This window comes from Leiobunum rupestre, chromosome 10 (assembly GCF_980474605.1).
Source record: "Leiobunum rupestre chromosome 10, qqLeiRupe1.1.hap1, whole genome shotgun sequence".
Lineage (NCBI taxonomy): Eukaryota > Metazoa > Arthropoda > Arachnida > Opiliones > Sclerosomatidae > Leiobunum > Leiobunum rupestre.
The window spans coordinates 16,413,201-16,423,575 of record NC_143393.1 but is presented as its reverse complement, the minus strand read 5'-3'; the positions used below and the strand labels follow the sequence as shown (position 1 = coordinate 16,423,575).

At 36.8% G+C, this 10,375-nt stretch overlaps 2 non-coding genes across 2 annotated transcripts; one reads left to right on the top strand and one right to left on the bottom strand.

Annotated features, from left to right (window-relative positions):
- Positions 1-8,598: 8,598 nt before the first annotated feature.
- On the bottom strand, positions 8,599-8,671 carry TRNAN-GUU (transfer RNA asparagine (anticodon GUU)). Its single transcript has one exon. It is a non-coding gene; the product is annotated as a tRNA-Asn (tRNA).
- Positions 8,672-8,817: 146 nt separating this feature from the next.
- Positions 8,818-8,890, top strand: TRNAN-GUU (transfer RNA asparagine (anticodon GUU)). Its single transcript has one exon. It is a non-coding gene; the product is annotated as a tRNA-Asn (tRNA).
- Positions 8,891-10,375: the final 1,485 nt, after the last annotated feature.

Below are 10,375 nucleotides of genomic sequence, written 5' to 3'. Positions count from 1 at the left end.
GGCCCGGTTTCCCCATTAAAGGAAGTTAATATTGCCGGTGGATCACCTAATTTAACGTTTCGAAGTGGGTGTTTGCAGACGATTTCTCAATGTAGAATTAAAAGCGTTGAACGGGCCGCTAGTTTCAATGGGGGTTTGGTGGTCGCTAGGCTACAATATCCACCTGACAAAATGACGCCAGTTGCGAGGGTTGGTCTATTTCCAAAACCTATCGAGTAATACCACCCCGTAGATTTTAACATGGATAATTGTTTCTCAATGTGAAATAGCACGAATCCAGTTTCGAAAATTACACCATGAAAACTTTCCCCCAAAATGGCAGTCATAACCCCAAATTTCGGATTGGTTCAACTCAAAATAGCCACACTACTTTCCTAACTAAGGGAGCATCGCGAAACCAGAATATTTTTGAGGCCCTCTTAGCATAGAAACCTTTTTTTTCTCCGGAATCTTTGGGGGCCTTTTAATCATGGAAACCTTTTTTTCTCCGTAATCTCTTGAGGCCCTTCTTATCATGGGAACCTTTTTTTCTCCGTAATTTTTTGAAGCCCTTCTTATCATGAGAACCTTTTTTTCTCCGTAATCTTTTGAGGCCCTTCTTAGCATGGAAACCTTTTTTCTCCGTAATCTTTTGAGGCCCTTCTTATCATGGGAACCTTTTTTTCTCCGTAATTTTTTGAAGCCCTTCTTATCATGAGAACCTTTTTTTCTCCGTAATCTTTTGAGGCACTTCTTAATCATGAGAACCTTTTTTTCCAGAAATCTTTTGGGGGCCCTTCTTACGAGGGGTCGGACACTTGCCATTATTTTGTACGGGATTTCGTAGAGATTTTGGTGATTTTATCATTACTTTTTGAAGTGATTTTGGGATTTCAATGTTAATTTACCATAGCGAGAGTTAAAAGATTTTGGGATTTCAGACAAAGTGTACGGGATTTTGGTAAATGTCCGACCCCTCGCCTTCTTATCATGGGAACCTTTTTTTCCAGAAATCTTTTGGGGGCCCATCTTATCATGGGAACCTTTTTCTCTCTTACGCCACTGACCAGTTGACTGTGGGGAATGACAGATGGAATAGAAAGTGACTCACCACCCGTACTCCTTCTCCTGATGAACGAATTATTAATCCCATGTTCTTGATTGACGGCGTCGGTCACTCCGGTGACCACTCCATTGATGGCACCGTGCATAATCCGATCCCATAACCGCACGCTGGATAAGTTAGTCGTCATAGCGCGCGAATCACACTCCTTAATTGAACACCAACAATTCACTTATCAAACATGGCAAGCTTATTTCAATTCTGAAGAAAAAGCCCTCCGTTAAACTTTCCACCGATTGCTAACTGAATCCTTCAAGCGGACCACAAACACAAGCGGAAACTGTCGCGAAGGTCCGGTACCCGAAACAGAGATACACGGCTTCTACCGAGATACGAAACCAACTGAAAACCAGATACAAGAGACGGGAGATAGAAAAATAATTCTTTATGACGTTCGCGAGCGTCGCCCACCCTAAAAATAGTACCCCTGGTTTTAACCTAGTGAACTTGGACGGTGAATTAACCTCCCTATTAAATCTATTTATCGCAAAACAAAGTCCCCATTAATCTTTTATAATAAGATAAAACCGGCAGAAAGGCCGGATAGTTGTTGGTCAGCGGCGAGTGATCTCCGTTCCAATTGCGGCTTTCCCATTTATAGTGTCGGCGGTAAAGCGCCCTTAGAAGGGGCAGCTGCAGCGGGAAGAGGCTAATAGGCCCTTGGTTCGATCCATCCATAAATAAAGCTTTTCTCGACGTCGTAGGCCTAGTGGCTTATACGACTCCCGCCAGTGGACGAAACTAAATATACGGAGGCGAGACCAATGGGCGTGTTACTGGAAACAGTTGGACAAAAGGCTCGACGTTTATCGCGGAATCGATACGGGACCACCCGATTTGAGAGGCCGTTTACTCGGGTGGCTACGAGTCTGGGTATGGATTTTTGGGCATTATTCTTCATTTTCCGTAAATCCTCTATGGCAGTTTTGTTTCTTTTTATCGATATAAAATCCCATTAAACGTCTAGTTTGCCGTACATTGTTCTAAGCTCTGGCGAATTTGGGGCACCATTTAGCCAAGGCGTTACTTGCCGCGATTTTCGCTCTATTTTCTATCGTCTGTTTTCTGATGGGATCTAATGTTGACTTCGGGGTTGGCGGTACCTTCGCGGGTTCAAACTAATCTCTTAAATTACGTTTCGGAAAAAATATTAGTTCGGGTTGAAACGCGTACAATAGACTATAGCCAAACCCAAATTATCAATTTATTTAAAGAACACTAGCAATTTAATACTTGTTTTCCTCATTTGTTTTAGAGGTATTACAATAAATAAATCGAAGGGTCCTACATTCTTTTAAATCCCGTACACTATAGAGAAAAAAGATTTTAGAAACCTCAAAATCAACTTGAAAATTCAAAAATCTGTGCGAAAATCAGTCTATAATAAACGAGGGTACTATGTACCCTAAGAGGGGTTTTACAATCACAGTGTCTGTGGGTCTGTCTGTCTGGACTGCGAACGGGTACGCATTTTCGGGGAAAAGTGTAATCGCTGCGTACGCAGTTTCTTAGAAAAGGTTTTTCCAAAATCGCCCTCTTCTTGTTGTCATTGGGTGTAGCATAATTTTCTTTTGCGATTTGTGATTGTACGTGATGCATTTTGGACAATTGAGACGGTACGAGTGCTGAGGGTTACGTTGAACTTCTCAACGTCCAAATGGCTGTGTTTCTACCAAATGTTCACGGTATAAGCCTTGATATGAAGTTACGATCGCATCGGGCGGGTTTCGAACCCGAGCCCTCCTGCATAACAGGCGAGTGTTCTAACACAGAACCACCGATACATGAAAATTATGAACACAGCTTAAGCGGAAGAGTATAATAATAGTTTTTAAAGTTTTACATTTTTTACGTATGAAATTATAAAGGTCAAATCTTGTTTTAGCGTAGTCAGCAGAGATAAGGGGGTTAAAGGGTAGGACCCGTGGGTGGTCCACTTAGTTAGTTTTTTGGTCTATCGGTACTTTTGAACCGTTAAAAATCATTTATGAATACAATTTCAAGTGGTATACAACGCGCTTTTTCGGTTTGCTTACTTTACTCGTAACTTCGTAACTTATATTACGTGTTTTCTTATCGGCTTTAAATGTGTGATACATTTTCATTAATGTGGTTACGTTGGTTTTATTTATTTTGAGATATGCGCTGTTGTTTAGCCTTTACTATTCAGTTAAGGGTTTCTTTGTGTGCATTATAAGCCGGGAATTGTTAACGGTAAGGTGTTTTTGGTTTTTTGTTATAAAATGGGGTGGCGGAGTGGTTAGCACTTTCGCCTCGCAGCAAGAAGAGCCGGGTTTGATCCCAGCTTGTCGCACTGGGTGAAAACTAGGAACAACTCTTTCTGCGTTGAGTTTGCAAGTTCTTTCCCCATTGATTTAAGGGGTTTTCACCCGAGCTCTTCGGTTTCCCCTTCCATAAAAACTTGTTGAGGTTAACGGTAATAGTTAGTGTAGGGAGCTGTTGGCTCGCGTGGCATGAAGGGCTTGCCACCACCCTCCTACGCATTGTAACCCGGCCACCTGAATTAAAAAGGCTTCAAAAGTCGCTTGGGTGGTGCCTTGGGTATTAGCCTAGCTGATTATTATTATTATTAATTTTCATTACTGTGGGTATGTGGATTGACATTTTCTGAATTTCTAAGTATTTGAATTATCTTGTTGTTTGATTGGGTTATTATTATAATTTTTTATTACATATTTCTGTGAATACAATGTTTATTAGTGTGGGTATTTAGATTGACTTTTTCTTGATTCCTAAGTATTTTAATTAACTTGTTACTTGGTTGGGTTATTATTATATATTTTTCTATTGGTTATTTTTCTCTTTTTATTTCGTCTATCGAAAGTGTTGATAATGTGGGGGAGAATTCATGTCTACGATTTTTATTTGCATTAATTTTTATCGGCTTCGTTGGGTTGTCGTCATGAGCCCACGCAATTTTTATTAGTGCTTTCACTTATAGTTTTGGTTTTCCCTTTAACTTTTGTTTTCCATATAAATTTGATTGTTTAAGACCTATAATACAATGGGTTGGTTTTTGTCTATAAAATAGTTTATCGCACGTATATTTTACGTTTCGTGAGCGTTCTAATAATTTTAAATTTTGTATTTTCTATTTCTCATTTTGTTGCTTCGTTAATTTAATAACGTTTTGGGTCTAAAGTTGGTTTTTGGTTCTATTGATATTGGAAATTTGTTTAAGGCAATAACATTTGTAATACTTATTATAATTATAATAAAAAATATTCTACTGGTTGGGATAGAATGGGGATTATTTTTTGGAGGACGCTTTGAATATGGCGAAATATCGTTGAGTGCCGTGTCCAGTAAATGAAAAGAGACATAAAACGGTTTTAAAATTCACAATTTATTTATTTATTTAAAAAATCCAACGTGTCGGAGGAACTGTTCCTCCTTCTTCTGGGATTTTTACAAGTCTGACTGTATAATGGTAAGACTTTGGGACGAAAAAACATTTATGCGCTTTATACATATAGTGGCTACTGTTCTATAGCCGCAAGCGTTTTTTCCCGAAGGCGAGTCGATCGTCGAAGGGTTATAGGAGCAACGGGCTGGCTTAAAGAACACAAAAATATAAGCAACCCGTACCGAGGGGTCGGACACTTGCCATTATTTTGTACGGGATTTCGGGATTTCGTAGAGATTTTGGCGATTTTCTCATTACTTTTTGAAGTGATTTTGGGATTTCAATGTTAATTTACCATAGAGAGAGTTTAAAGATTTTGCGATTTTAGACAAAGTGTACGGGATTTTGGTAAATGTCCGACCCCTCGACCCGTACAATAATTCTCCCCTTAGCGAACACCTTCGTGTTTTTGGCCATAATGCTAGGTGGGACTCAATAGACATACTAGCTCAACCAAAATTACATAAAACTCATTTTAATGTACGCGAATCTATCGAAATTTAAAAAAATAAATCTGCGCAATGTTTAAACCGTGACGATGGTCCCTTTAACTTATCCACGTTATCTCCACTTTTTAAATGTTTTTGTGGTCCTCACCCTCTCCCACACAACAAACCAATTCCTCCTCTCGCGGAATCCCCCATTCCGACAATAGTAGCCTCGCGCGCGAACGAAGATATCGAGTCCGTTGCTCATATAACCCTTCGACGGTCGACTCGCCTTCGGGAAAAAACCCTCGCGGCTATAGAACAGTAGCCACTATATGTATAAAGCGCATAAATGTTTTTTCGTCCCAAAGTTTTACCATTATACTGTCAGACTTGTAAATATCCCTGAAGAAGGAGGAACAGTTCCTCCGAAACGTTGGATTTTTTAAATAAATAAATTGTGAATTTCATTTAGTTTTTCACAATGTGCTTCTCTTCACTTCCGTGTCCAGTAGTTAATACGCCCAAGGGCAAATTCTTCCGTGTGCAAAATTTGCAAATGTCGGACCCATTGAAATGAATAGGCTTAATAGACCTTTCCATAAAATGTTCGTTACGGTAAGAGTAAGAGGGGGAAGGAAAACTGTTTTTGCAAGGATGATTTAGATCAACGTTACATAATTACTCCTTGTTTTTACTCTCGCTCGACCAAAGATAATCTAGACTACGTACCGAGCGCTCGAATCTTGAGCAAATTTATATGTTGCGTCACAGATTAAATTTACCTCAATTGTTTAAAAAAATACCTGCAATTAATTTTTCATGATTTTTTATTTAGTCCACAAATTTGTTTCAACACTTTACATAAGTAATGTCTTACGGGTCTTTTTTCACCTATTGGGATAGTTTGAACAGTATCTGGTACCATTAAAAGCTTGTAATACATGTTTACATTTATATTGTTTAATGAAAATTGGGGAGTTTGATGTGATTTGAACGAATTTAACTCCCTCCATGTGTGATTCAGCATTTGTACAAATTTATGTCGTTTTCTTTTATTTTATTTTTGCGCCAGCTGGTTTCAGGGGTGCTAGCTAAAGCGAATCCGACCAAATACTTATGATTTAATCACTCAATTTAATGAAGGTGTGCCATTTTTATGTAAGCTTTAAATAAAATAAAATAAAATAATGTTTACCCAGATTTAGCTAATTTTTGGTCTGATCCTCTATCACGAGGATTTCAGAACACTGTTTTGAACCTTTAAGACAAACTACGGTCCTTAGTTTTCTTAAGAAATATTGGTTTTGTATCAAAATACACTTGAATCTTACTAAAATATCTTTTATTTTTATGTGTATTATCAAGAATGTATTTATTTATACTCAGGGAGAATGAATATGTCGAGACTATCGACGGACACGTTGAGCCCCTAACCCCGTCACGCTAAGGGGGGGGGGGGGAAGGAGGCGGTCTTATTTTTTGCGTCCTCGCAGCAGCGTTAATCGCGTCGAAAAACGTAATTTTTAAAAACCAATGAGATTGCAGTATAATTTGATTTTATTAAAGCGGAGGAGCATACCGGGGGGCCCAACGGGTGGAATTGGAGAAATGCTAAAAATAATCTCGACATATTCATTCTCCCTGAGTATAAATAAATACATTCTTGGTATTATCAATTTAAATTTAAACAGCGGAATGCTACTCCTCCCCCCAGTAGCGGCGCCAGCAACAGGCCGGGGTAGGCCTGGGCCTACTTGAAATTTTGGTAGGGCCTCCAAAAGTCGTCGTAAGGGGCCTCCAAAATTTAATATATGGGCCTCCAAATTATTTAACATCAGAAAATTCTGTAATTTGTTTGCGAAATAATTTATTTATTTATTAATTTTTAAATATGCAATGCGAGTGATTCGCTTAACGACACTGCTGTTTTTATTCATTCCAAAGGTACGAGTAACTTTTCTTTAACAGTAGTTTATTTTTTAGTTTTAATTTGTCACGAGCGCTACTATATCCAAATTGTCTCTTTAATTTTATCTTTACAAATAAATGGTTCTTAAACTTACTTTACTTAGTGTACCTACGTACATTCATTTGCGTAAAGTTTTAAGTTCTGATGTAAGGGATTTACATGCGAAGTACCGAAGGATTGATAGACTGGAATTCAGTCGTAGAAATAAGTAAATAACCACTCATTTGTTAAGTGTGATCGGTACACAAAAAAGGATCAACACACTCTGTTTTTAGTAATGTTTAAATTCATAATTAGGTCTAATTTGTTCGTCGCGTACCCATTTTACCAAAAATTGCACCACTTGCTTAAAAAAAATTAAATAATCCACGTGGGGGGGGGGGGGGTCTCCAAAAATCCTGGCACCGCTACCGCCTCCCCCAGACAGACGTGTATAAACTGTTTGAACCCCGCCCTCAACTTCTCAAACGTTCCTACGCCACTGAATCGGCTAAAACGTTTTAGGGGGAAATTACATTTAATTTAATTATTGGAAATAAGGTAGCGAAACGCGATCATGTTCATTTAATTTAATTTTTTGACAAACTGAATTTGTCGAGTTACCTGGTTTTGGAAGTAAGGTAGCGAAACGCGATCATGCTCATTTCATTTAATTTTTAGACAAACCGAATTTGTCGAGTTACCTGGTTTTGGAAATAAGGTACGAAACGCGATCATGTTCATTTAATTTAATTTTTAGACAAACTGAATTTGTCGAGTTACCTGGTTTTGGAAATAAGGTAGCGAAACGCGATCATGTTCATTTAATTTAATTTTTAGTCAAACTGAATTTGTCGAGTTACCTGGTTTTGGAAATAAGGTAGCGAAACGCGATCATGTTCATTTAATTTAATTTTTAGACAAACTGAATTTGTCGAGTTACCTGGTTTTGGAAATAAGGTAGCGAAACGCGATCATGTTCATTTAATTTAATTTTTTGTCAAACTGAATTTGTCTAGTTACCTGGTTTTGGAAATAAGGTAGCGAAACGCGATCATGTTCATTTAATTTAATTTTTAGACAAACTGAATTTGTCGAGTTACCTGGTTTTGGAAATAAGGGGTTGTGGGGTCCCGCGAATTAGCTAGAAATCTCACTTAAAATAAAAATTTCCTAATGCAACCGAAGTCGTAGTTGCTAAAAATTAAATTTTCAATCAAGTCGGTCTTAATTTAAAAAAAAGTATGTAGATTTAAAGTCTAAAATCTCATAAAGCACTAAAATGGGCAATATAACTAATTTTAGGGAAAAATAAACTACTACCAAGGACGATTATATACTACACAGCTAGACAGAGTGAGAGTCCAACTAGGGGCTGGGTGTCAGTGTCGTAAAAAGGTTCGGTTGGGAAATTAGCATGAATACAATAGAAAGTGTCATACTTATCGTATTATGTTTCTTATGGTATAAAATAATAAGTTATTGATTTTTAAATAAAACACATATCTTAATACAGTGTTTTTCTTTATAATTAATAACTAAAAATTTATTCTCTTCCCTTCAAAAAGTTTAAATTAGTATAATTAATATCGAACCAATATAAATTTTGGTGATAGGCAAATTATGAAATGGTATGGCTTCGAACAAGTGTCCCGAGAATTATTGCACTATATACAAAAAATGATGACAACGCCCCCGGGTGGGCTCGAACCACCAACCTTTCGGTTAACAGCCGAACGCGCTAACCATTGCGCCACGGAGGCTACGAAAAATCTTGTCTTCTTATCTCGCGCCACAATAGAGACGCAAATGCTATACAGACGTAAAATACGTCAGTGACTCACGCCATATGATATAGCAGATAACGCTTTAAATGTATTTCAAAATCTATATAGGCGAAAACTGCATAGCCTCCGTGGCGCAATGGTTAGCGCGTTCGGCTGTTAACCGAAAGGTTGGTGGTTCGAGCCCACCCGGGGGCGGTTTGAGGTGTTTTTGCTATTATAATTAAATTGAAATTAACTGCAACGTTTTTGGCAAATTTAACCATATAAATTCGAAAAAATATACAGAAAGAAATAAATATATTTTTTTTTCTGAACTTCTCCGAAAAACCGGTACCTTAATAATACCATTAACTTTAATAATGACGATCGAAATAGCAATTTCACGACTTCGTGAGTTTATGACATTGATAAATCTCCCAGTAGTTATCAAGGGAAAGCGCGGAAAAAAACTCTAATCTATGTTGTCTGTTATAATATGTACGAAAAAGTGCACGTTGGAGCCAAATTGCTTCCCCAATATTGCACCAGATGGGGCTACACTTTTTATCCATTTTTTTGCCGCTAAAATAATAACGTTTTTTACCAATTTTTCCCCGCATCTTTTATTTTACAAATTCACAATTTTTTTTCAGTCGTGTTTAAATATCAATTTCTACACAGCAAATACTGGTGATTATTTAATATTGACTTTACCCACTTGACTTTAGATGAAACTGTTAGGTAATTGAATTTTTTTTTAAGAAATAAACCTTTAAAAGTTTTGGCCGAGGTAAAAAAGAATGTCTTACGGTTCGAATGAGGGGTCTTTGTAAGAACATTCCCCCAAAGAAAACGGAACAGGGAACTAACTTTTTCGCTACAGTTCTACACAAACTATCGGGAAAATATCCTATAAAATACTCCGCCGCTTCTTTCTCAAAACTCAATCGATATTTTATTCACTATAAAAGTGCCGCTCCGTCGAGACGAATTCTTCCTTGGTGGCCAGAAGAAGGAATTGCTCGAGTGGAATAACGAACACTGAAATTCCATTAACTTTAGTAACTAAGGAGGATTTTTTTTATCTCTTCACCATTCTAAATATATATATACTGACGCTCCAGAAAAAAAATTGAAGTGCCTTAGCTTAAAAATATAACAGGACTGCCAGACGAATGTCCAAAGAGTTCCTACTTATTCTATGGCAGTGATTGTTATCGGACGTGACCAATGAAATTACACCATTTCGATAGACTTTATTCGTAGCTCAAAATATATATAATATATAATATTATATAATATATATAATATATATAATATATATAATATATATAATATATATAATATATATAATATATATAATATATATAATATATAATATTATATAATATATATAATATATAATATTATATAATATATATAATATATATAATATATAATATTATATAATATATTTTACCAGAGGAAGTTCCACATAATGTTATGTTAAAGCGAGTGTGGACTCGGCGTTAAGTAGCTCATTTTTCAAACATATGTCGCTAGCATCGACATCAAAACAAGATGCTTAAACTACATTTTGACCCAAAAGGTCGGACATAAAAGTACCCCGCATGTTGATTTTTTCGTTTGTAAATTTGACCATAACTTAAATTATAGTAATTTTTAACAATATATTTTATACGGGATATATAATTTAGGTTA